Consider the following 22,915-nt stretch of genomic DNA (forward strand, 5'->3'; position numbering starts at 1 on the left):
CAAAAAGCGGAGAGGATAGGAAACTGAACTCCCCTGTGCTCATCACTCATTTTCAACAATTGTGAATCCAAGGCCAATTTTTTTCATCTATAATCCACCCCTAAGTTATTTGGAATCATATTCCAGACATTATAACTTATTTCTACCTTTAAATATCTCAGTATGTACTTCCTAAAAACAAAGATGTTCTCCTATAGAATTACCTTTAAGAGATTAAGTCAGGAAATTAACATTGATACAGAACTGTTATCTAATCTATATGTCTTATATGGTATCAGTACACAAATATAAGTTAGGTCTCTTTTTAAAAGCATCATGAGACTATTATCACACCTAAAAAAATTAACAATAGTCGTCAAAGATGCTATCCCTGTTCAAATTTCCCTGGTTGTCTCATAATTATTTTTTTAACAGCATGTTTGTTTGAATTAGGACAGAGCGATCCTTTTAGAAATGAAATTGTATGATGTCATTCCCTTACTTTAGCGTAGTGTCCGTCCATGAGTTTACGTGTCTCTGCAGGATGAAGCCCCCCATCTACCATGGTCCACAAGGCTTGAGGCGCTCAGGCTCCCACATACAGGTGGAAGCCTAGTCCAGGGCACCCTCCACTCTCATTCACTGCTCTCCAGCCACAAGCTTCCTTCAGGTTTTTGACTGAGCGAGCTCTTTGCTGCCCTAGATTTGAGCTGGTGTCTCAGACTAGAATGACTTCCTCCCACTCCTGCCGGGGCTTCTACCTAATCATCCTCACCTGTCAGCTTGAATGCCTTCCTACCTTTCTTAATGACTCACCTAATTGGGTTACTCCTCCCCCACTTCCCTATCTTGTCATCCTGTTTGTTTTTCTCATTTCATTTGTCATTTTGTAGTTAATTGTTGCTTGCTTTTGACCATCTGTTCCTTTGTTCTCTAAGTTCCAGGAGGGTGGGACTGGTCTGTTCTGCTCATTATAGTGTGCCCTGCACCCACGCACCATGCTTGGCATATAGTAAATTCTCAATTTGTATGTGTCAAATTAATGAATTTGTTAAATTAATGTACTAGTCAGAAAATGTAGATGAGTACTCAAAGTGGACTGCAAGGATTTTCAGTGCATTAAAAAAATCCAGGCATCATTTATTGAGAACTTACCAAGTACAGGGCACAATGATAATGTCTGTGATTGTTCAGAGGGAGAGTAAGTTAAAAGAGCTTTTGGGGTGTGTATTTTTTTTTTTTAATGATGATTGAGTTATAGCTGGTTGGTTACTCAACCCAAATACATACATAATTAGGTAATGTCCAATTGTTTGGGCATAGTAAACACTATCTAGGATTATTGGTGTCTCCTTTGCCATTTCTCAACTGGGGGCTGACGCTCTTTCCATCTGAGGAGTATGTAAACAAGCTGTCAGAATCCTCAGGGAGGTAGTGAGCTAGACCGCCTTTTGTTAACTTTCTACCATCTTTATCTGCCTTGTTTTGATACCGTCATCCATCTCGATAAAAATAGCAACCTGAAATGACTAATAAACCCCCCCAAAATCAAATACTTGAGAACTTTGCCTTTTGAAATGTGTCAAACATCTCCACTGCTAATGTTTTGAAAATCATTCACTGTCTCTGGTTCTCCCTCTCTTCCCTTCTTCCCACTGTCCCCCTTTTGTTGCATGGTGTTTGTAGAACAGCATGGGTAGAACCCCTCAAAGGGGGAGTAATATTTGCATTGGGCACATTTGTGTATAATGTGTAGTTCAGTATCGTGTGTCATACACATTTAATAAATAGTCTGAAGGCTTAGCCACTAACAAATCTAAAGGACTCTGATATTGCTTAAAACTGAAGAGGTATTTGGGGCACCTGGGAGGCACAGTTGGTTAAGCCTCGGACTCTCGGTTTCGGCTCAGGTTGTGATCTTAGGGTTATGACCTCAGTGTCATGAGATTGAGACCTGAATCGAGCCCCGCACTCGGACAGTCTACTTGAGATTCTCTCTCTCCCTCTCCCTCTGTCCCTCCTGCTTATGCACTCTTGCATGCTCTCTCTCTCTAAAATAAATAAATAAATCTTAAAAAAAAAAAACAAAACACCTAAAGAGGTATTTGGGGATTTGTATATGACTTTTATTATTGCATAAAGTAATTTCTGTTACTTATTTTATTTTGATTGTCCAGAGTGAGTTTCAGGCTAGCACAGAGTATTTTTTTTATTACCTATAAGCAGAATGTTACAACTAGAACTCAAAATGTGTTAAAGCTCCATGTAACTCTGATGAATTAACATTTTAGAAGTATAGGCATAGTTTTAGTCTCCCCTGTAGGCAATATTGTTATGAGATTTTGTTTTCTATTTTTGGCAGTAAGAAAGTTTTCTGCAGCGCTAGCTTGACTTTACTTTTATGCAGTTAAAAAAAACCCAAAAAACTGTGTGTGTTTGTGTGTGTGTGTGTGTGTGTGTGTGTATAAAGTTCTGTGTGTAAGGTCCCCATTGATTTAAGAGATCCTTTGCCATTTAAAAAGTTACCCGCAATATAAAAGAAATTATACCAACAACGTATTGGTTTGCTTTGATTAAAATAATTCTGTGTACTTACTACAAGGAAATTAATTCCATGGTCAACTGTTTAAAGCATATATATTTTGAAAGAACATTCTCATGTCTCAGTACAATTTTATTGTTTAGATACCTAGGTGGATCCTATATTTTCAGTAGAACTTAGTCACTAAAATAGTATACGGATACCTTTTCAGACAGCTCTGTGTAAGTAAAAAAAAATATTTTGTAGCACGTCTTTAACCTCTGAAAGAATTTATTTGCATTAAAAAAATTGCAAAGTATAAAACATGTAATATCCGTATCAATTAATTAATGTATAATGTCATGTTGGGAGCATTGCTGTTTTTATAAAACCACTCTTCCAATTATAAGAAATTTTGATATAACTATTTTCATGCTGCCTCAAAATGGCTACCTCAAGATATAAAAACATTTTTTAAAAAAGTAAAAAAGAAAAGATATTTATTTAAATCTAACAAATATTTGAGAAATAAAAGTAACTGTTATCCTTGACTGTTTCCCCATTTTCCCATTTCTGAGAGCTACCTCAGCAGACCAGGGATAAAGGTGAGCATGCCTGTTTGGTATAGTTTGAAAAATGTTTGCCAAGCCCGTTCTCTACATGAGGCACTCAGTTAGTTTGAGGGGACAGTCTTGACATAGGGAATATGTGAAGTGGTGGGGGTGTCTACGAGGTTTCTCATCTCCCTCCTTGACATTTGTTCTCTGTCCAAGTTTTGGTGTTGCTGCTAGTCCAGGGACTGATGTGTGGAGAGACGTGGGTGTGGGGATGTATAACCTTACATGGTTCTTAGTAATAAAGAAAAAAAGTTGGAGATTTTGTTTTTTAAATATTAAAAGCAAACGAAGGTAAAGAATTCTGTGTTCTTTGGGTGAAAAGTATGTTTTAAGCCTAATACCAATAGGAGAAAAGAGTGATAGTTTTGACCAATAAACCAAGTTAATAGAGAATTAATTGGAAAATATTTTAAGCCTATACGAAAGAGGGTTAATCCCAAAAAGCAAATCAAGAAAGAGAACACTGATGGAAAAAATTGTCCAAGGGATATATGCAGGTAACTGTAAAAGAAGAAATAAAGATCTTTCAGGGTACTGTATTCATTTCCTATAATTATTGTAACAAATGACCACAACTTGGTGGTTTGAACAATACAAATTTATTCTCTCAGAGTTCTGGAGGTCAGAAGTCTGATATGCTTTTCACTGAATCAAAACCAAGGTGTTGCCATGACTATGCTCCCTTAGAGGCTCTGGGGGGGAAATCCATATTATTGCCTGTTTCCAGCCTCTGTGGCTGCATTTTTTGTATTCCTTGGCTTATGGCCCTTTCCTCTAACTTCAAAGCCAGCAGCATGGTATTTTCAAATAGCCCTGCTTCCATGGTCACAACATCTTTTTTTTTTTTTTTTTTAACAGCTTTTGGTTTTATTTTTAATTTTTTTTAGAAGTGAGTATGAGCAGCAGGAGGTGATGGGGAGAGGGCAGGGGGAAAGGAGAGAAAGAATCCCAAACAGGCTCCATCCTCAGAGTGGAGCCTGATATGGGGCTCTGTCTCACAACCAAGAGTTCATGACCTGAGTTGAAACTAAGAGTTGCACTGAGCCACCCAGGTGTTCTGGTCACAACCTCTTCTGGCTTGTGATTGCATTTAGAGCACTCCCCATCTCAAGATCCTTAATTTTATTACACCTGCAAAGTCTCTTTTCTCATATAAGGTAACATTCACAGGTTTTAGGGATTAGGACTTGGATATCTTTGGGAACCATTATTGAGTTTAACACAGCTAAAAATACCATGTATAGTCGAAGGATGCACACATAAGCAAAAAAATTATTTTGTTTGGAATTGGTTTTCTGAACATGGTAGGATTATAGGGTATTTATATTTTCAAAAAAGCCTTTATACTTTTTTGTATTGTCTAAATTTTTATGGGACATGTTTTACTGATGACCAGAAAAAGTAAAGTTAATTTCAATTTGGGAGAGGATGTTTTTAAAAAACAGACTTTATTATTATTATTTTTTAAAGATTTTATTTATTTATGTGACAGAGAGACAGCCAGTGAGAGAGGGAACACAAGCAGGGGGAGCGGAAGAGGAAGAAGCAGGCTCCTACCGGAGGAGCCTGATGTGGGGCTCAATCCCAGAACGCTGGGATCACGCCCTGAGCCGAAGGCAGACGCTTAATGACTGCGCCACCCAGGCACCCCCAGACTTTATTTTTTGAACAGTTTTAGATTTACAGAAAGGTCAAGAGGATAGTACAGAGAGTTTCCATATACCCTCATTATTAACAGCTGATATTAGTAGCATAATTTATTATAGTGAATGAACCAATGTTAATATGTTATCACTGACTAAAGTACATACTTTATTCAGATTTACTTAGTTTTTCCTTAATTGGCTGCGATGGTTCTCGGTCTTTTCTTTCTTTTTGATCACCTTGATGGTTTTGAGGAGTACTAGTCAGATACTTTGTCGGATGCCCCACACTGGAACTTGTCTGGTGCTTTTCTCATGGTGAGAGTGGGGCTACGGGTTTTGGAGAGGAAGACCACAGGGATAAAGTGTCATTATTACCATATCATTTCAAGAGTACCTGCTACCAACATAATTTATCACTATTGATGTTGACCTTGATCACCTGGAACCTAACTTATTTGGATGTGTGGTGTTTTTTTCCTTAGAATGCATCATTATGGTTATATCAGATTCATGTCAAATTGTCATACTTCTTCCAACATTCTCAAAGGAGTCTTTTAGCCTTTATGAGATTCTGAGCATGGCTAAGTTAATTTTACATTGAAGATTTCTTAGAAACATGTAACTCATAATTTTAGGGATGTCTGAAATTATGGGTGGGTTACCTGTTGTAATTTCTCAAAGATTATGTTCAAATACAAGTTAGATCGATTATTTTCTTAGATATTGCATATTATTCACAAAAATATAGCTGGACTTAAAGTTTCTTTTGATATAGGAGAAAAGAATATTAGATTAAAAGATATTCATGGGGCGCCTGGGTGACTCAGTTGGTTAAGTGTCCAGCTCTTGGTTGCAGCTCAGGTCATGATCTCATGGGTCGTGGGATTGAGCCCTGCTCAGCACAGAGTCTGCTTGAAGATTCTGTTCCTCTGCCCCACCCCCACTCACATAAATAAATAAATCATTCTTTAAAAAAAGATAAAAAGATATTCGTATTAATGGGAAAGTGTAGGTGTGAAATACGCTGACTAATAATTTTGGAGTTGGGCTTGCCATTCCTTGAGAAACCTTGACCTTCACAAGATCAAGTGTCTTACATATTTCTAAAGTGTCTTATAGTTCTTCTTTGAACTACAGTACCTATCATATATGCTATCATTTGCTGAATATCTGGCTTTCCTGCTGGACTGAGCTCCAAGAAGCAGGAACCATGTGTGTTTTGCTATTATGTCCCCTGTGCCTAGCACACAGTAGGTGCACAAGTGTATGTTGACTGGCTGTCATTGCATATGCTAACTCTTTGGAGCACTTTTAGAAATGGGTCACATGCATGGGTAAATAATCATAACAATGCCATGTGGAAAAGGTAGTATACAACATGTAAAACAATAGTATTAAAGAAAACTGTATGTATATACAGTTTCCATATATACATGGAGGAAAATAAAGAAATAAAATATTATAAATACAATAATAATATATTATATATTATAAATATAATAATATATAATATAATAATATATCATATACTATAAATATAATAATAAATATAATAAAAAAGAAATAAATATTATAAAATATTAGACTGGTTATCTTGGGTCATGAGATTATGGCTGTGATTATTTCTTCTTTGTTTTCCATTTCTCTTCAAGGAGTTTATTTTATAATCAGGAAATGTTAGACTAGATTACCTGATACTTTCATAATCAGATAAAATGGTGAGCCCCTTCGTAAAAGTGGTTCAGTTCTAGTGCGTGGAAGAGCACTTAAGGCGAGACAGGAAAGCTGCAAAGTCACTGTCTCTAAACCTACTTTTGTTTTTTCTTTTAGTTTCATCGAAACCAGCTCAAATATCATTTATCTAATGTTAATTTTAAAGTGCCATTTAGAGCTATATTGGGGTGACTGTCATGTCATATGTGTATTTCACTTTGCTAATTTAAATTTTGTGCATTTAGCCTGTTAGATTAAAAACCTCAGAGAACTTGATTTTCCCTTATTTTAGTGTTTTAAAGAAGTGTCTGGGATATAAAAGTTAACTCTAACCTGGGAATATCTGCCTGCTATTGTATTTTCCTTAAAATGAACAAGAAGTCATTTTATTCCTCAGTTAGCCCTCTTTAGATGGAGATGGATCCTTGGATTAGGTGAAAAATCCCTGAGAGACCCTGGAGAATTGATAAATTCAGGCCATTTGTGTTTGTCTTGCCTGTTTCCCTAGGATAATTAAACAGTGATGGATCAGAATTAGGCTGCAGCAGGGACTGGGGAAAAAAATCTCCCGGCATCCCTTCCCGCAGAAGCGTCAGCCACGGCAGTGAGTGTAGCTGCCACTTTAACTGACATGTCTTAAATTCTGCTCTGGGAAGCTCTGGGATGCTGTCCGCAGCCTCGGCAACTTCTCTTCTTATGCCCTTTAATTGAGAGTCTCACTGGAGACCAAGAAATAAAACAGGAACTGAGGATTTTTGTTGGCCTTTAACTTGAGGACTGTCGTCTTCTTTTTGTTTGCCTTAAAAAATCTGGTAGAAGAGAGGGAAAGGCATCTCCACAGTGAGGCTAGACTCATTCCTCCAAAGTTACAGCTGCTCTAAATCTGTGAGTATGTTGCATTTTTAAAGCTGTTCCTGGGGGTCTGATTGCAGCGTTCTGTTTAGATGGGTGAGGATTTAATTTAAGGAAAGCCATAAGAATTTTAAAAATAGGAGTTAAATCTCATTGGAGACCTGCAGTTTTTGTTAGTTGACATTGTCTTTATTAAAGGCTTCATGTCAAGCTGGCCAGGGCTCTCCCCCAACCCCTCCCCCTCCCTTTTCTGGGGCTTCCTGAGGGTGAGTGCTGAAACCGGAGAAAATAGTGAATCTTGCTGCTGCAGAGGACGTGGTCTTCTCGGGATGCCATGGCTGGCTTACTGCTGCTGCAAGGTGTGCACGTAGTTGTAGAACAATGGAAGGGTGATGACGGCTCACTGTGGATTCACTGTGTCCGTCTTATGGTCTTTGCTGGGTTCATTATAGGGTGTTGTTTTGTTAGGGTGATTAAAACCTTAACGAAAGATGAAGTACACTGGCACGCTCTCAGAATAGTGGGGGTTGATAGTCCTAGACTTCACCTCTTATCGTGAAGCCCTGTATTGGCTTCTCCTGGTGTCTTTGTAGCAGATTACAGGGGGTGGGAGTTACCAAAAAGTGACCTTTGCATGACCACCCCTTTCTAATTGTGCATTTGAATTGGTGCCATTTTTTTTCTGATGACGTAGATTCTTTAGCCTAAACATCTGTCCTTAGTCACTGTGTCCCACTTTCCCCCTTTGGAATCCACTGGAGGCTAGAACTGTATCCTTCCTGAATTATTATGGAATCAATTTTGGAACATTTTGTAAAGGTAGAGGTTAAGTTTTGGTTCCCATGAAAACCCCCGTATGTTCTTGATTTGTCTTTGTTAAATGAAAAGTCTTATGATTTCAGTGATTCATATCATTTGGTTACCGTTCTCATTCCTTTATTTTAAAAATCACAATGGCTAAAGCAATTCCTAAAAGTTGATTTGCTGTCAGTAGTCAAAATACTTTTAAACAACAGCTAGTAACAGTCATCTTTGTAGATATAGAATATATTTGACTGAGGGGGACATATTATATGAGCTTTGTGGGTATCAGTATTTTGGTTGATTTCCTGCAGTGTGAAAGAAATCAAGGATTTTAAAAAAGAAACTCTACCACCCAGAGATCAAACATTTGCTGTTTTTATTTTTAACATTTTGTTAACCCTAAATGTAGCAACTTGGGAAGGATTCCTAAAAATAGGAAATTCTGCCTCACCTAGACTTGTAAGGAACTGACATGTATTCATTCGTTCATTCAATAAACATTTATATTTGTTGCAAAGCTCTTGCCAGGCTCTGGGGATATGATGCTGAACAAGATATTATATGTGCCCTCATGGAGCAGTTATTTTTAGCAGGTGAGGGGAGCATTCAAAAACTACCTCATCATTTCATTACAACTGTGGTAATTTTTCAACTGTCTAAGCGTAGATGGTTTGTGGCCAGATATATACAGGGCATATAAATACTTGCAACTAATTCTGTCCCAGATCTTCTAAAGTGACAAATCCTTGGTATACTTGAGCTGGAAAGAGATTATGAAAATAATTTGATTAGTTCAACAAGTATATGATAGGCACTGTATTAAGTGCTGGTTTCAGATCAGTAAATAAGAAATGGTCCCTGCTTTGGAGGCGCTTATATATATAGCTAAGTCTAGTGGGAGGGGAAGGGAAATTGGTTATGTTAGTATATTTTAGTATCTTACTGATTCATTAATTCAATAAATATTTTTTGAGTGTCTTCTGTGATGCTGGGCACTGTTATGGGAACTGTGCTGGGCACCGGGGGTGGGGTGGAGAATCTGGCAGAGACCCCCTGCCAGCTGGAAACTGTTAAGGGCCACAGTGGAGAAGTGATAAGGTGCAATGAGGAATACACAGGACGGGGGTCGAGCATCTGCAGTGGGCCAGCCACTAGTGGGTATTCTGCATACATTAATCTTCCCTTCGATCCTATAAACTACTTAACTATCTCTGCTGTAACAAGCACGTAAACCAAGGTACAGAGAGGTGAAATTGCTGCAGGTCACACAGGAAGTAAGTGGAGGAATTAGAACTTGATGGCAGGTGTGACTTGATTTCCAGTCTCTGCCCCTTCTGGTGGTCTCCAAACCTGGCTGCTCACCAGTGACCTGAGTTCCAGAGGGAGAACAGTGTTTATTACAGGCTTCCCTGGTGACTGTGGGCAACTAAGTTTAAGAACCATTCTTCTAGGGGCGCCTGAGTGGCACAGCGGTTAAGTGTCTGCCTTTGGCTCAGGGCGTGATCCTGGCGTTGTGGGATCGAGCCCCACATCAGGCTCCTGATATGAGCCTGCTTCTTCCTCTCCCACTCCACCTGCTTGTGTTCCCTCTCTCGCTGGCTGTCTCTATCTCTGTCAAATAAATAAATAAAATCTTAAAAAAAAAAAAAAAAGAACCATTCTTCTACTACTCCCTCAGTTTACACAGGTAGAGAGCAAGAACAGAGGTCACACAAGTTAAAATGGGGCCAGTAACCAGATTTCCTAGCTGCTGTTTATTTCACTGGAGTATATTAGAAGATACTAAGAAACCAAAAGCAGAATTAAAAGCAAAGAACAGACCAAAACCAACCATCCAGGTAAAACAAAACAAAGCAAAAATAACAGCAAGAGCCTGAACGAATAAAGGTGTTTGGCTGGCTTTGGCTTTGAAGAAGAATCCCTGGCGGCCTGACCTGCCTTCCCTCAGAGCCCTGATTCACCTGCCTGTGCTGCCTGATGGTTACTTGCAAGTGAACTAGTTAGGATTTTTTTTTTTTTTAAACAGAGAAAGTATCTTGGCTTATTAATAGTCGTTCAGGCATTTAGAATTTATTGGGGGATACAGATAGGAAACTGTCGTTAGTTAAAAAAAAAAAAAGAAGGAAACTGTTATTGGGATATAGTGGGATAAATGCAGTGGTGTGGAGAAGGTCAGGGTTCTGTGGGAGCAAAGATGAGGGGTGACTAACCTAACCTGGGGTGATGGGCAGGAGTCTGGGCAGAGGCTGAGCTGAGAAGGCTTTCTGAAAGAGGCGATGTCTGAATTGAGGCAGATCCTGCTAGATACAGGGCACGATCAATCGGGTATAGCAGGAGGGTTTATTAAGTACAAAGGCCTTGAGGTATGAGAGTCCGTTGTAGGAGCGGCCAAACTTTCTCCTCTACCCTCTTAATGTATTTCCTGGGTCCTGCAAATTAAAGGGACAAAAGACAGATTAGCAGGAGGGAAAAAAAAAGTTTAATTGCGTACACACATGGGAGTTCATCAAAAAAAGTATCTTAAGGAGGTGGTTAGAATTTGGAGCTTAGATACTTTTTTTTTTTTTAAGAGAGGGAGAGTGGAGGGGCAGAGGGAGAATCTTACTCAGGCTCCATACCCAGCATAGAGCCCGACGTGGGGCTGGATCTCACAATCCTGAGATCATGACCTGAGCCAAAATCAAGAGTTGGCTGCTTAACTGACTGAGCCACCCAGGCGCCCCATTTGTATACTATCTTAACGAGGTACGATGAAGTGTGCAGAAGAGGCTAGGCCAAAGAAGGGGTTTTAGGCTTCTGGATGAGCATTAAATTGTAGGAAGATGACTAGGAAATGTGTGGTAAGGATTTTTTAGTAAGGTTTGCTATGCGATACGAGTCCTCTCAGCTGGTAAGATTTATCCCTGAAGTAATTCTCTTCCTGGTGTGGGAAAGGGAAACACCTTTACAAAAGGAAATTTATGCTCTGCTTTTAGGCTAGGATGGGGAGGGTGAGAGCTAATCGCTTCAGCTCAAAACAATATGTCAAAGTAACATCTTTCAGGGTGACATACTCTGATCCCGTTCACCATGTTCTCTTCAGGGTTTATCAAGAAGCTTGGGAGTCCTGCAGTTCTAGTGAGTTTAGGCTGGTCAGAGGAAGACAGATGTCAGGGGTGTCTTGCCAAGCAGCTGTGGCAAGGGTGGTGACAGACCCCTGAAGTATTTTCATTGTGAGGATTGCATGGACTTGTGTTTAGACAGGATGACCTGGACCCAGAGTGGAGACTGCGGTGGGGGGTGGGGAAGAGTGTGCCTCAATCCTATATGATACCTCGCTCCGGGTTCTAATAGTCTGCCCAAAGTTATAGATAATTTAGGGCTTAATAGGCTTTATGGCATAGGCTGAGCATTTAACATGTGTATGTATATGTACCTATGTATGTATGTACGTATATACACACAAAGAGATAAATATCAGTCATTGTTTGTATAGCAAATATGTTTGATTTCCAACACAGTGACAACCTTCTCATTTGATTAGTAGAAAGCTTGAGGCCTGTCATGAAGTAGGGGATTTTGAGGCCCTCTGTAGTTTCCTTGTTTGCTGTGTCATCCACTAAAGATTTTCATATCTTTAGTGGGGAAAAAATGAACTAGAATCTTTTAAAAATATCTCTTTCAGTCCCAGTACCCATGCTAAGTCTGTCTTTGTTTTTTCAATGAAAACTGTGGTAATTTGTCCCTCCTATTTTATAGATGAGAAAGATGAGGTGCCCCTTGAAAAGCTGTTGTATTGTGTCCCTTAGCCATAGATTGCTTGGGGTGTAGACAGCCCTCTCCTCATTTTATTTTTTTTTAAATAAAGTCACGTGTACTCCTGGATACATGTGTTATGAAAAATGTTTTTTTTTTTTTTGGTGCTGTATACCCAGCGATCTTCCTAACATGTTGCACTTGCTTTCCACTTAAGAAAAAAAAAAAAGATTTTATTTATTTATTTACTAGAGAGAGAGAGAGAGAGAGAGTGGGGGGAGAGGCAGAGGGAGAGAGACAAGCAGACTCCATGAGAGCACAAAGCCCCCCAACGGGGCTTGATTCCATGACCCTGAGATCATGACCTGAGCTGAAATCAAGAGTCAGACACTCAACCAACTGAGCCACCCAGGCGCCCATGCTTTCCACTCTTTTTTTTTTTTTTTTAAAGATTTTATTTATTTGACACAGAGAGGCAGCCAGCGAGAGAGGGAACACAAGCAGGGGGAGTGGGAGAGGAAGAAGGAGGCTCCCAGCGGAGAAGCCTGATGTGGGACTCGATCCCAGAACGCCGGGATCACGCCCTGAGCCATAGGCAGACGCTTAACGGCTGCACCACCCAGGCGCCCCCATGCTTTCCACTTTTTAACACCACATTTACACTTATATCTTTGGCCCATTGTTTAAGTAATCTCTACATCCAGTGTGGGGCTCGAACTCACAACCCTGAGATCAAGAATCCCACGCTCCACTGACTGAGCCAGCTAGGGCACGCCTGGCTCATTTTAGAAAGGGCAGACTGCATATATGGGCTGATTATGTGGGTATGAGTTTGATAGGAATTTCATGGATGGTTTACTTTTCTTTTGATATTTCATCAGTCCACAGGTGTGGAAGGTCTTTAGAGACCATTCAAGTAGTATGAATGGATTTCTTTGGTGATTGTTTTTGTATTGGTGGGTTATAGAATATCTTCTTTCAAGTCCTTACAGATGACTCTATTTTAGCAAGCAGGGAAGTATGGGAACAAGACTCGAATTTCTCTTGTGCTTTGGGATTATATAGTCATTATCCTCTTGACTACTGGGTGGGGCAGAATTTGAGCCTTTCTGTGATCCAGCAAACCGAGTCCTAATATATAACATTTATGTGCCAGCACCCCTCCTTCATATTAGCTTAGGTGTTTTTGTTTTTTGTTTTTAAAGCAATAATATCCCTGTATACCAAAACCATTTTGTGTGCCTGCTTGATATCACAGGCTGAATATATACAACATACTATGAAAACAGACACACATTGAAGAGCTAGGGAAAATTAAACTTTAATTACTTGAGTACTTATTTGCTTCCCCTTCTGGTTTGTTTTTGTTTTACCTACTATTTCTTGAAAGCTACTTGTTTGTAAATGAAGGCCTCCCATGTTAACATTCATGGGTATTTTCCATTTACATACATGATATAAAATGTAAGGTATTGAGAATGTATTTGGCACAAGGGTGCTAATATAGAATTAATATAAATGTCATTTATTCATCAAAAACTCATTGAGCATCTCTGTGCTAAGACAGAGAATTCCTGTCCTTAAAAAGCTCATCATTTACCTCCCACAACTGAATGTAAAGCAATAATCATACCATGATGAGTTTTAAATTCTGACCAAGGAACCCAGAGGAGAAGCACATCAAGTAGCCTGAAAGAAAAGAAATGACTTCCAGGTAGCCTTTATTTTTGTCTCTCCATTATGGATTCTGAGCCAAATGAAAGGAAAACTTTTTTCCAGTATTACTTTTTTAAAATTTCTCTTCTGGCTACTCTTTGTTGTAGTTCGTAAGTTTGAGAAGAAAGATAAACATCCTTCACCCCGCCCCAGCCCCTTGCAGTGTCATACTGAAAACCTGCGTTTACTCTTCCTCTTGGAAATACCTGCATTCCTCCTTTGGGGGACAAACTGAAACCCGCCAAGTGCTGCCTAAGGAGCCTCCGCCCCCAGGGCTGCAGGAAATACCCAGCTGCCCAGTAGCTCGAACGAACGCAGTGGGCTGTCTAATGGGAAGTTCTTGGCCCCGATCACTTAACTCTTTTGACAACATCAGGACTGCATTTATGTAGTATTTCAGCCCCAAAAGTGATTTTACAAAATGGAGCACATTCCTCCTGGTAACTTCCTCATGAGGTAGCTGGGGCAGGTATTGTTATCCCTCCTCTGGCTCTTTGTCTTGGTGTATGCTTTCTTTTTTCTTCCCGGTTTCTTTTTATTGTGGTAAGATACACCTAACACAAACTCTACCATCTTCACCACTTTTCAGTGTGCAGTTCAGTGGTGTTCGGTACATTCCCACGGTCGTGCCCCCATCACTGCCGTCCATCTCCAGAACTCTTTCATCTGGACAAAGGGAAACTCTGTACTCATTAAGCAATAACTCCCCACTGCCCTCTCTCCCCAGCCCTTGACCACCACCTCTCTGCTTTCTATGGTTTGTATCCTTTCTTTGTTTTTGCACACGAGGTCACTGAGATCCCTAGCAGTGAGCAAACGGTCCAGTGTGTCGCTGCTTTCAAGTGCCCGGCACACCTGGGACAGACACCCAGTGCTCAGCCTTGCGTCCCAGAGCTCAGCCTTGCGTCCCAGCATGCTTTCTCTGACATCACACTGCAGGTGGGGCAGTGAGAAAGGGTGATTGCTAGAGTAGGTAACAGCTTTCTGTTAGAAATAAGAAAACCCTTCAATAGGGAAGGAATTTTTTTTTTTTTAATTAAAAACCAGCAAAATGAAATTGGAGCTGCCTGTATATCTCTTGCCAATCTGACATTCCATTGTTTGTTTGAAATACTGTGAAGGAGTACAGTTTGCTTAAGGAAAGAATTTGAAAAGATACAGGCTCTGGTGTTAGTTCCCAGCTCTGTCTGATTTGCTCTGTCTGCGGGCAAGAGAAACAGCATCTGTTGGGGCAGTTTCTTTCTTTTTTTCCTGAAGAAACAGTAAGTCCTGCTGTCCATTTTCTTAGTGAGTAGGGTCTGAGGTGTGCTTTATATTATACATGAAAATTAGCTTCTGTTCTTTTCATCTGTTCTCACTTTGTTCTGGAACTCTCATCCCCGGTGAGAACAGAAGAAAACATGTAGTTGTTGATAAAAGATCCTGTCATCTGTTCACATTTTAAATAGTCTCTTTTATAGTGACTCACGTTTTCTTGGGGGGAGTGGGAGAGGTAAGTGCCCAGTCAAGTAAAAATTTAAACTCTGCATCAGGCCTATATCTTCCTTCTCAAAGGCTCCCCTGTCCCTCTTCCTTAATAGTACCTGGGTGCCAGAAGTTCCATGGAGATAGAGCCCTACTCTGGGAATTGCCCTCTGGTTGACAGCCCCACTTACTTGTTTTTTCTTAACTTCTGTCGTCACTGTCCCTGCCACCAAAGTACCTGAGATGGCTGGATCTGTTGGTATGACCTCAATGGCTTGGCATTCCCCACTGGCATTGGCTAGGATGCCTGAGGTCCATGGGCACTCTCATTTGCCCTTTGCTCCAGGATCATCCAAGTTGTCTTTTAAAAACACCTTATTTTGCAATAATGTCAAGCTGAGCAAAAGAGTATGAGAATAAGAGAACTTTTGTATATCCCTAATCCATTTTAAACATTTTGCCACAGTTGTTTTATTATTCTTTCTCTGTATGCACATTATTTTACATCTTTCTGAGTCATTTGGGAGTAGGATGCAGTCCAGAGAAGGTGGTCTAGAAGGGGACATTGGAATCTTTCTCAAGTGAGCAAGGGAGGGATTGTTTGTTCTTTCCTTTTCTCTGCTTTCTTCCAACTCTCCTTGTTCGTGAATTAAACTTCTCCACTCTCTTGAACTCTTCCTTCTACTGAACTGGCTTTGTGTCCTTTCTATCCCTGGCTATTGGCTGCTAGTTGCATTTCCAGTTATTGTGCTCAGGTGTATTGTTGGGAGCAGATGGGAGTACTGCTGACTTCCACTTGCTCCTTTGTCTGTTTATCCAGGCAGTCAGGTTCTCCACTCGCGTGGCAGGTCTACCTGGGGGATGCTTGGCAGACAGCTTGCTGACATGTATGCAAGGTTTTGGTTGGACATTTTTTTTTTTTAATTCATTCATTTATTTTAGAGAGAAAGATCACGTGCACACTAGGGGGCAGGGGAGAGGCAGAGGGAGAGGGAGAGAGAGCCTCCTCAAGCTGACTCCCTGCTGAGCGTGGAGCCCTACAGGGCCTTGATCCCAGGACCCTGAGTTGATGACCTGAGCTGAAGTCAAGATTTGGATGCTCAGCCAACTGAGCCACTCAGGTGCCCTTGGCTGGACTTTTGATCCAAATTTAGGAGCTTATAAGCAGGATAAAAAAAGATATAACTGGTGGCTCAGTAGGTTAAACATCTGCTTTTGGCTCAGGTCATGATCCTAGGGTTCTGAGATCGAGCCCCATATTGGGTTCCCTGCTCAGAGGGGAGTCTGCTTCTCTCTTTCCCTCTGCCCCCCTCCCCAGCTTGTGCTCTCTCTCTCAAATAAATAAATAAATAAATAAATAAATAAATAAATAAATAAAATCTTAGGGGAAAAAAAAAGATGTGACTTGGCAACATGGTGGTAAAACTTATGTTATTTAAAATCTAGAATTTATTCTCAGATATCATCTTGGAGATCATGAACTGTATGACTTAATGTATCTAACACCTGATATAGTGCCTGCAGTATGGTGCTCCTAGGTGTTTGTAAGTGAAAATTAAACTTTAATTTACTAAATTTGACCCTTTCGTTCAGTGCATTACTTTTTTGTGGTCCATTCCCTGCTACCTTTTCCAGCTTTATTTATTTATTTTTGCAGAGTTGGTTACCTTGTTTTTTATCTTAATCCCAGTTTCTAATAAAAATGTAACATGAGGGTGAAAGGAAGTACCTTTCCAGTGACTCCATCTATTGCAATGGACCTTCACTTTCCATCTTCCATAAAAGCATATAGCTTGTTGACGTGCTCACGGGCCTGGTGTACTGCATCTTTCAGATCTGCCAAAGATTGAAATGGGGCTAGTGTCAAGAACGCATGGTAGTGTCTACTGATGTCTGCCTGTGAGAGCCAATTCCTTTCAATCAAGGAATAAACCCATTTTCAGCAAACAGGTAGATACACTAAAAATCAGGTTGAGGTCATAAATGTATATATAAAGTAACAAGTTTGAAAACAATTTAGGAATATATTATTACAGGTATTTTAATTTCAAAACTTAAAATAGCATGGAAGTGTGTTGTCAGTGTAGGAAACAAAGAAGATAAAATTAGAAAAGCTGTAACATTTAAGTACTGACTTTTCAAAGTACTTTGAAAAATACTTTTTGGAAGAGTTCGATAAGGTCTAAAATTACATTAGAAACACATTGGGTAGTGATATATTCTAACTTCCTCACATGAAAAGGACTAAAAATAATATACTGTTCTTGCATTTTTTCCAGAGAACTATTGTAAGCTGTGTGTGATAGTACAGGGGGTGATCGGAGGGTGTTTCCTTAAATTAATATTTGAATGTCCCCTTCATGAATTTGAATTTAAACTGCTCAAAATATATACTTTTCCCCCATTATTAAAAATAGTGCATGATCATTTTTGAAACTTGGAAAAAACATCAAAAAGCAGAAAGAATATAAAAATCACCCAAGCCCTACAGATAATGTAAAAGAGAGTTTACGGTTTTGTTTGTAGTAAGCCTAAGCATGGACTATTTAGGGGCAGGTTAATTAGTTTATAAATTCATTAGTATCTGACTTAGTCGAATAATTATATCCTTTGTTCGTGCTTGTCCTTTGTTTTTTTAGCTTTGTAGATCCTCCCTATAAAGGAACAAGACTTAAAGTGGAGAGAAAATGGTGGCATTCCTTTGCTTTGATTCTGTAGCACCGGTGATAGGCTGGGGTTGAGGTTGGCAGTACAGTGAGTTTGGCGGTACCTGTTGATTTCTGGGCTGTTCTTGCTGTACCAGCTGCAGCAGCTACACCTCCCCTCTTCTTTGATCACAGGCTGTGAGAATGGCTTCTTGAAGGATTCATCCACTGGGCAGAATTTGTGAGCAGTTTTCTTTAGTAAGAAACACAGGCTGATCATATGGTTAAAATATTAAGCAGTAGATTTCCTGGAAACCTGGTGGTGGTGTCCACTGCAGTCTTGTGTTTATAACTCCAGTGGATACCGTCCAGACTGTAGATTATATAAATGGTGCCTCCCAGAGCGTAACAGTTGGCCTGTTTACTTTCATTCCTTTTCTCCCCAAAAGAGAGATTTTAACTTTGATGAAAAAGCTTAAAGGATACTAAGTGTCTTTTTATTATTTTTTGAAATTTCATTTCATTTTTTTCTTCTTTTTAAAATGGGCCAGAGGGGCGCCTGGCTGGCTCACTTGGTTAAGCATCTGCCTTCAGCTCCAGTCATGATCTCAGGGTCCTGGGATCAAGCCGTGCCTCAGGCTCCCTGCTCAGTAGGGGGAATCTGCTTCTCCCTCCCATTTTCCCTCTGTGCTCTCTCTCTCAAATAAATTAATAAAATATTTTTTTTAAAAAATGGGCTAGCTTTGAGGTGCCTGGTTGGCTCAGTTGGTTAAGTGTCTACCTTTGGCTCAGGTCATGATCCCAGAGTGCTGGGATCAAGCCCCACGTTAGGTGCCCTGCTCACCACAGAATCTGCTTCTCATTCTCCTTCTGCCCCCCTCCCACTCTGTGCGCACGTGTTCTCTCTCAAATAAATAAATACATACATAAAATATTTTTTAAAAAAATGGGTTAGCTTTTATTTCATTGCTCAAGAACATAGCACATTGTTTGGATTTATTGCGGAAATTAAATTTGAATTGATTCTGCTAATTATGATTTGAATGAGAGGAAAAAGTATACAAAAATAGCTGTCAGCTTTTCATTTGAAAATAGTTTTACTTAGTGATCAAAAATTAGAGCAGTGTGAAACTCAATAATAAAAAGACAAATAGCCCACTTAAAAAATGATCAAAGAATCTGAACAGACATTTTTCCAAAGAAGATGTGCAAATGGCCAGTAAGTACCTAAACAGATGCTCAGCATCATTAGTCATTCGGCAAATGCAAGTCAAAACCACAATGAGATACCATCACACCCACTAAGATGGTCAGTAGTAAGTGTTGGCCAAGATATAGAGAAATTAGAATGCTCTTGCATTGCTGGTGAGAATGTAAAAATCACATAGCCACTTGGAAAAATGGTCTGGCAGTTCTTTGAAATGTCAAATATAAAGTTAACATATTATTCAGCAATTATTTCCTAGGTATATACCCAAGAAAAATGAAATATATTTCTATACAAGAACTTCTGTATGAATGTTAATATCAGCATTATTCAAAATACCTAAAAAGTGGGGGGGCACCTGGGTGGCTTAGTCAACTGTTGACTTTGGCTCAGGTCATGATCTTGGGGTCATGGGACTGAGCCCCGCATCAGGCTCTGTGCTCTGCAGGGAGTCTGCTTGAGATTCATTCCCTCTCCTTCTGCCCCTCCCCCCACTCTTGCGCACAAGTGCTCTCACTTTCTAAAATAAATAAATAAATCTTTAAAAAAATACCCCAAAAGTGGAAATAACATGTATATCCATCAACTAATGAAATGATAAACAAAACATGTTCTATCCATACAATGGAATATTATTTGGCAATAAAAAGGAATGAAGTACTGATATATTATCAACATGTATCTTGAAGACATGCTAAGTTAAAAAGGAAATCATGGAAGACCGCATGTCATGTAAGTCCATTAATATGAAATGTCCAGGCTAGAAAAAAATCTGTATATACCGAAAGCAGAATAGTAGTTGCCTAAAACTAGAGGTGGAGGGGGAAATGCAGAATGAGTGCTAATGGATGGATACAGGGTATCTTTTGGGTGACAGAATGTTGTATAATTAGATTATGATGATAGGGGCACCTGGATGGCTCAGTCAGTTAGGGATCTGACTCTTGGTTACGGCTCAGGTTGTGGTCTCAAGGTTGTTGGATTGAGCCGCTGTGCGTAGCAGGGAGTTGGCTTGAGATTCTCTCCTTTTCCCTCCCCTGTGTCCCTCCCTCGACTCTCTCCTTCTCTCCCATACATACATACATACGTACGTACATAAAATCTTAGATTGTGGTGATAGTTGAACACCTCTAAGAATATACTAAAAGTCCTTGATTGTATACTTTAAATGGGTGAATTGTATGGTCTGTGAATTATATCTCAATAAAGCTGTTTAAAAACTTAAAAAAAAAAAGCATAAAATCAGGGCAAAAGAAGGACAATTTTTCCAACATAATTGAAAATGTTGAAATTGATGTAGTGTTTTTCTTATCCTCTATCAACCCAATAACAGTATTTTTCACCAGCTAAAAATACATTTCTTTGAACTTACGAATATAACATCTAGGTTATGCTCAGGGGTACAGCAGTCAAGTCACTCTGTTCAGTTAAATTTTTAATAACTGTGCTTACTTTGGTGGTACAGATTCTAAAACTGAAGCAGTCTAAGGAGCATTTAGCACGGAGGCTATCTGAACCTCAGTGCAGTGTTCATATATTAGAAACATTTACTGAAGGAAAAAAGACCTGAATAAGTGTGTGTATAGGTGTGAAAATATAGTATTGTAGAGATAGTGTTAAAAAACAAAATTCAGCCTAGTAAATTTGAAGATCTAATTGGCTTTATTAAACAATTCATGAATTGGGCAGCCTCCCATCAGCAAAGTAGAGGGGACCTCTGGGGAGTTGTACAAAATGGCAGGATTTTGTAGGAGAAAGGGTGGGGCAAGAAAGTTTTAGCAAAAGGAAAGGATTGTCCTGGGCAAGGTCGATTTCCCTTAGGAGTAAGAGTAGCCGGGTCTTTTCATGCAGATTACCTCAGCTTCCTTTGGGGAATGGTGAGGGCCCCTTTGGCAAACTCAGTGCAGACTCATTGGCCCCAGATGGGGAAAATTCCGGACTGGTTAAGACTGGTTAAGATTACTTTTCTGGGGTAGGTTGAAACTAGAATTAGATTACAGTTTGGGACTCAACCTAACGGACACCATTTTCGGCCGGTGATTTTGCTTTTAACAACGTCATTGATACATTTATTGAGGAAATAAACAAGATTGTAAAACTGGTTCCAGGAGCATTTAGGCAACTAAAGAATGTTGGAATAAGATTTCTATATGCAAAACTCGTTGATCTTCTGTAAAGCAGTATTTGCATCATTACAAGACAAAAAAACCCCTACAAGTTTACATATTTTTTTATGTAATATGAACCTTAATCAGTAGTAAATAGTAAATCAAAGAAAGGTATATTCCTTACAGAATGAAATATTCCTTGGTGGGTCCGTTAGTGCTCCAAGATGATGTTGAGAGGACATGTGCTCCTCCCTTTGTGTTACTTCCAAGCTAAGGAAGTAACTGAAGGATGAGTTATTCACTGGTGTTGGGATAATTGCCTATTCATGTGGGAAACAATTACATTTAGCTCTCACTGTATACAAAAATGGATTCCAGATATATGCCTGTCATTTTCTCTCTGTATTTGAAACATTTGTCATAAAAAAAGAAGAAAATAGGTTCTTGATGAAATATTATGTAGTAGTCTGAGTGAATTAATCTATATCAAAAAATACTGTTGAATAAAAAGATCAGTTTGTAGCCTGATGTACTGACTGTGATATTAATATAAATTTTAAAATACTGTAGAATTTCTGGGACTTCATGGACTTGTATACAAAAACATAAAGGGCTAGAAGGATCTAATTTAAACTTTTATACCTCTGAAAATGTGAATAAAATCTAACATTATTTTATTAATAATTATTAAGTTCTGCTGAATTCAAGTCTCTTGTTGTCTGGTAAAGATACTATAACTGTAGCTTTGAAATATGCAACATTTACCTGGCATAGCAGACTTGATTTTAGCAGAACTTAATAAATTTTAGCATTTTATATATATGGTACACCAAATCACTGGGGAAAATATGTGGTCTTTAAAAATTATCTTGGGAAAAATGGCAAAAGGTTAAGAAAAACTACACAGCGCATTATATATTCAAATTATAAATAGATCAACAAACTGAATATTCAAAAGTAGCAGCACTGGTAAAATTATGCTATATAATCTTAGTGGAGGGAAGGTTTCTCTAAGTATGTCCTTAAAATTTAGAAATGTTAAAGCAAAGTGATTAGTTTTGATTAAATAAAATTTTCAGTATTGGGAAGAATTTTGTAATTAAAGCTGAAGACAAATGAGAAACAGGGGGCTGTTTTTATGGTCATTTCAGAGACCATGTTTTTCTAGCCGTTCTGAGTGAATCTGTAGTAGACCAGATGGGCAAGAATGGTCCAAATGGGTGGATGTCCTTGTAAGTATCTTTTTCCTCTTTGCTTCTAAGCAGAGGTAACATCACTGCCCTAGAGTCTGGTTTGTGTAAGTGCTGGGTGCTTCGTCTCTTCTGGTAAAATGGTCTTGTGATGGAAAACAACCTGCCTTAAGTTACATTTCCTTCTATGTATGGAGTTCTCTTCTCTCCCAACTACCTTTGTGAGAAGAACCTTGATTTTTCCCTAAACTCTTGTGTAAAATTTAGGGAACTTGTTATATTCAAGACAGGATGAATGTTAAATCTAAAATATTATAGGGTATTAGGAAGTCTGAAAAGAACTCCACTTAATTTAGGACATTGCACATCTTAGAATTAGGGAAAAAAAAGTTCTCTAAAGGGAAAATCAATAACTCTTTTCTCTGTATGGTTTGTGTATAGTTAAGGTGAATGGAAGCCGGAGGTTAGTGATTCTATTACAATCCAGGGGGCTTATTCTTAAACGTGAGTTTCCTTCTCTTGCGTGGACCTGCCTCCATGTGTCTGTGGAGGGAGCACTGGGTCAATAAAATGGCCTGAGTCTGCAAACCAGATCAGTCCCCACCTCCTATTTGTTATTTCAGCGCTCCTTGGTGTATATATAATGGGAAATGAAGCCAATTATTAAAAAGAATATACCTTGCAAAATATATGCTCTTTAACTCAAGAATTTATCCTC

General features: G+C 39.2%; 1 protein-coding gene across 2 annotated transcripts in view; it reads left to right on the plus strand.

The window, feature by feature from the left end:
- Window positions 1–22,915, plus strand: part of TTC39B (tetratricopeptide repeat domain 39B) — a 117,629-nt gene that overhangs the window by 43,526 nt on the left and 51,188 nt on the right. The window lies entirely within an intron of this gene.

This window comes from Ursus americanus, chromosome 18 (genome assembly GCF_024610735.1).
Source record: "Ursus americanus isolate L20-20 chromosome 18, mUrsAme1.1.p, whole genome shotgun sequence".
Lineage (NCBI taxonomy): Eukaryota > Metazoa > Chordata > Mammalia > Carnivora > Ursidae > Ursus > Ursus americanus.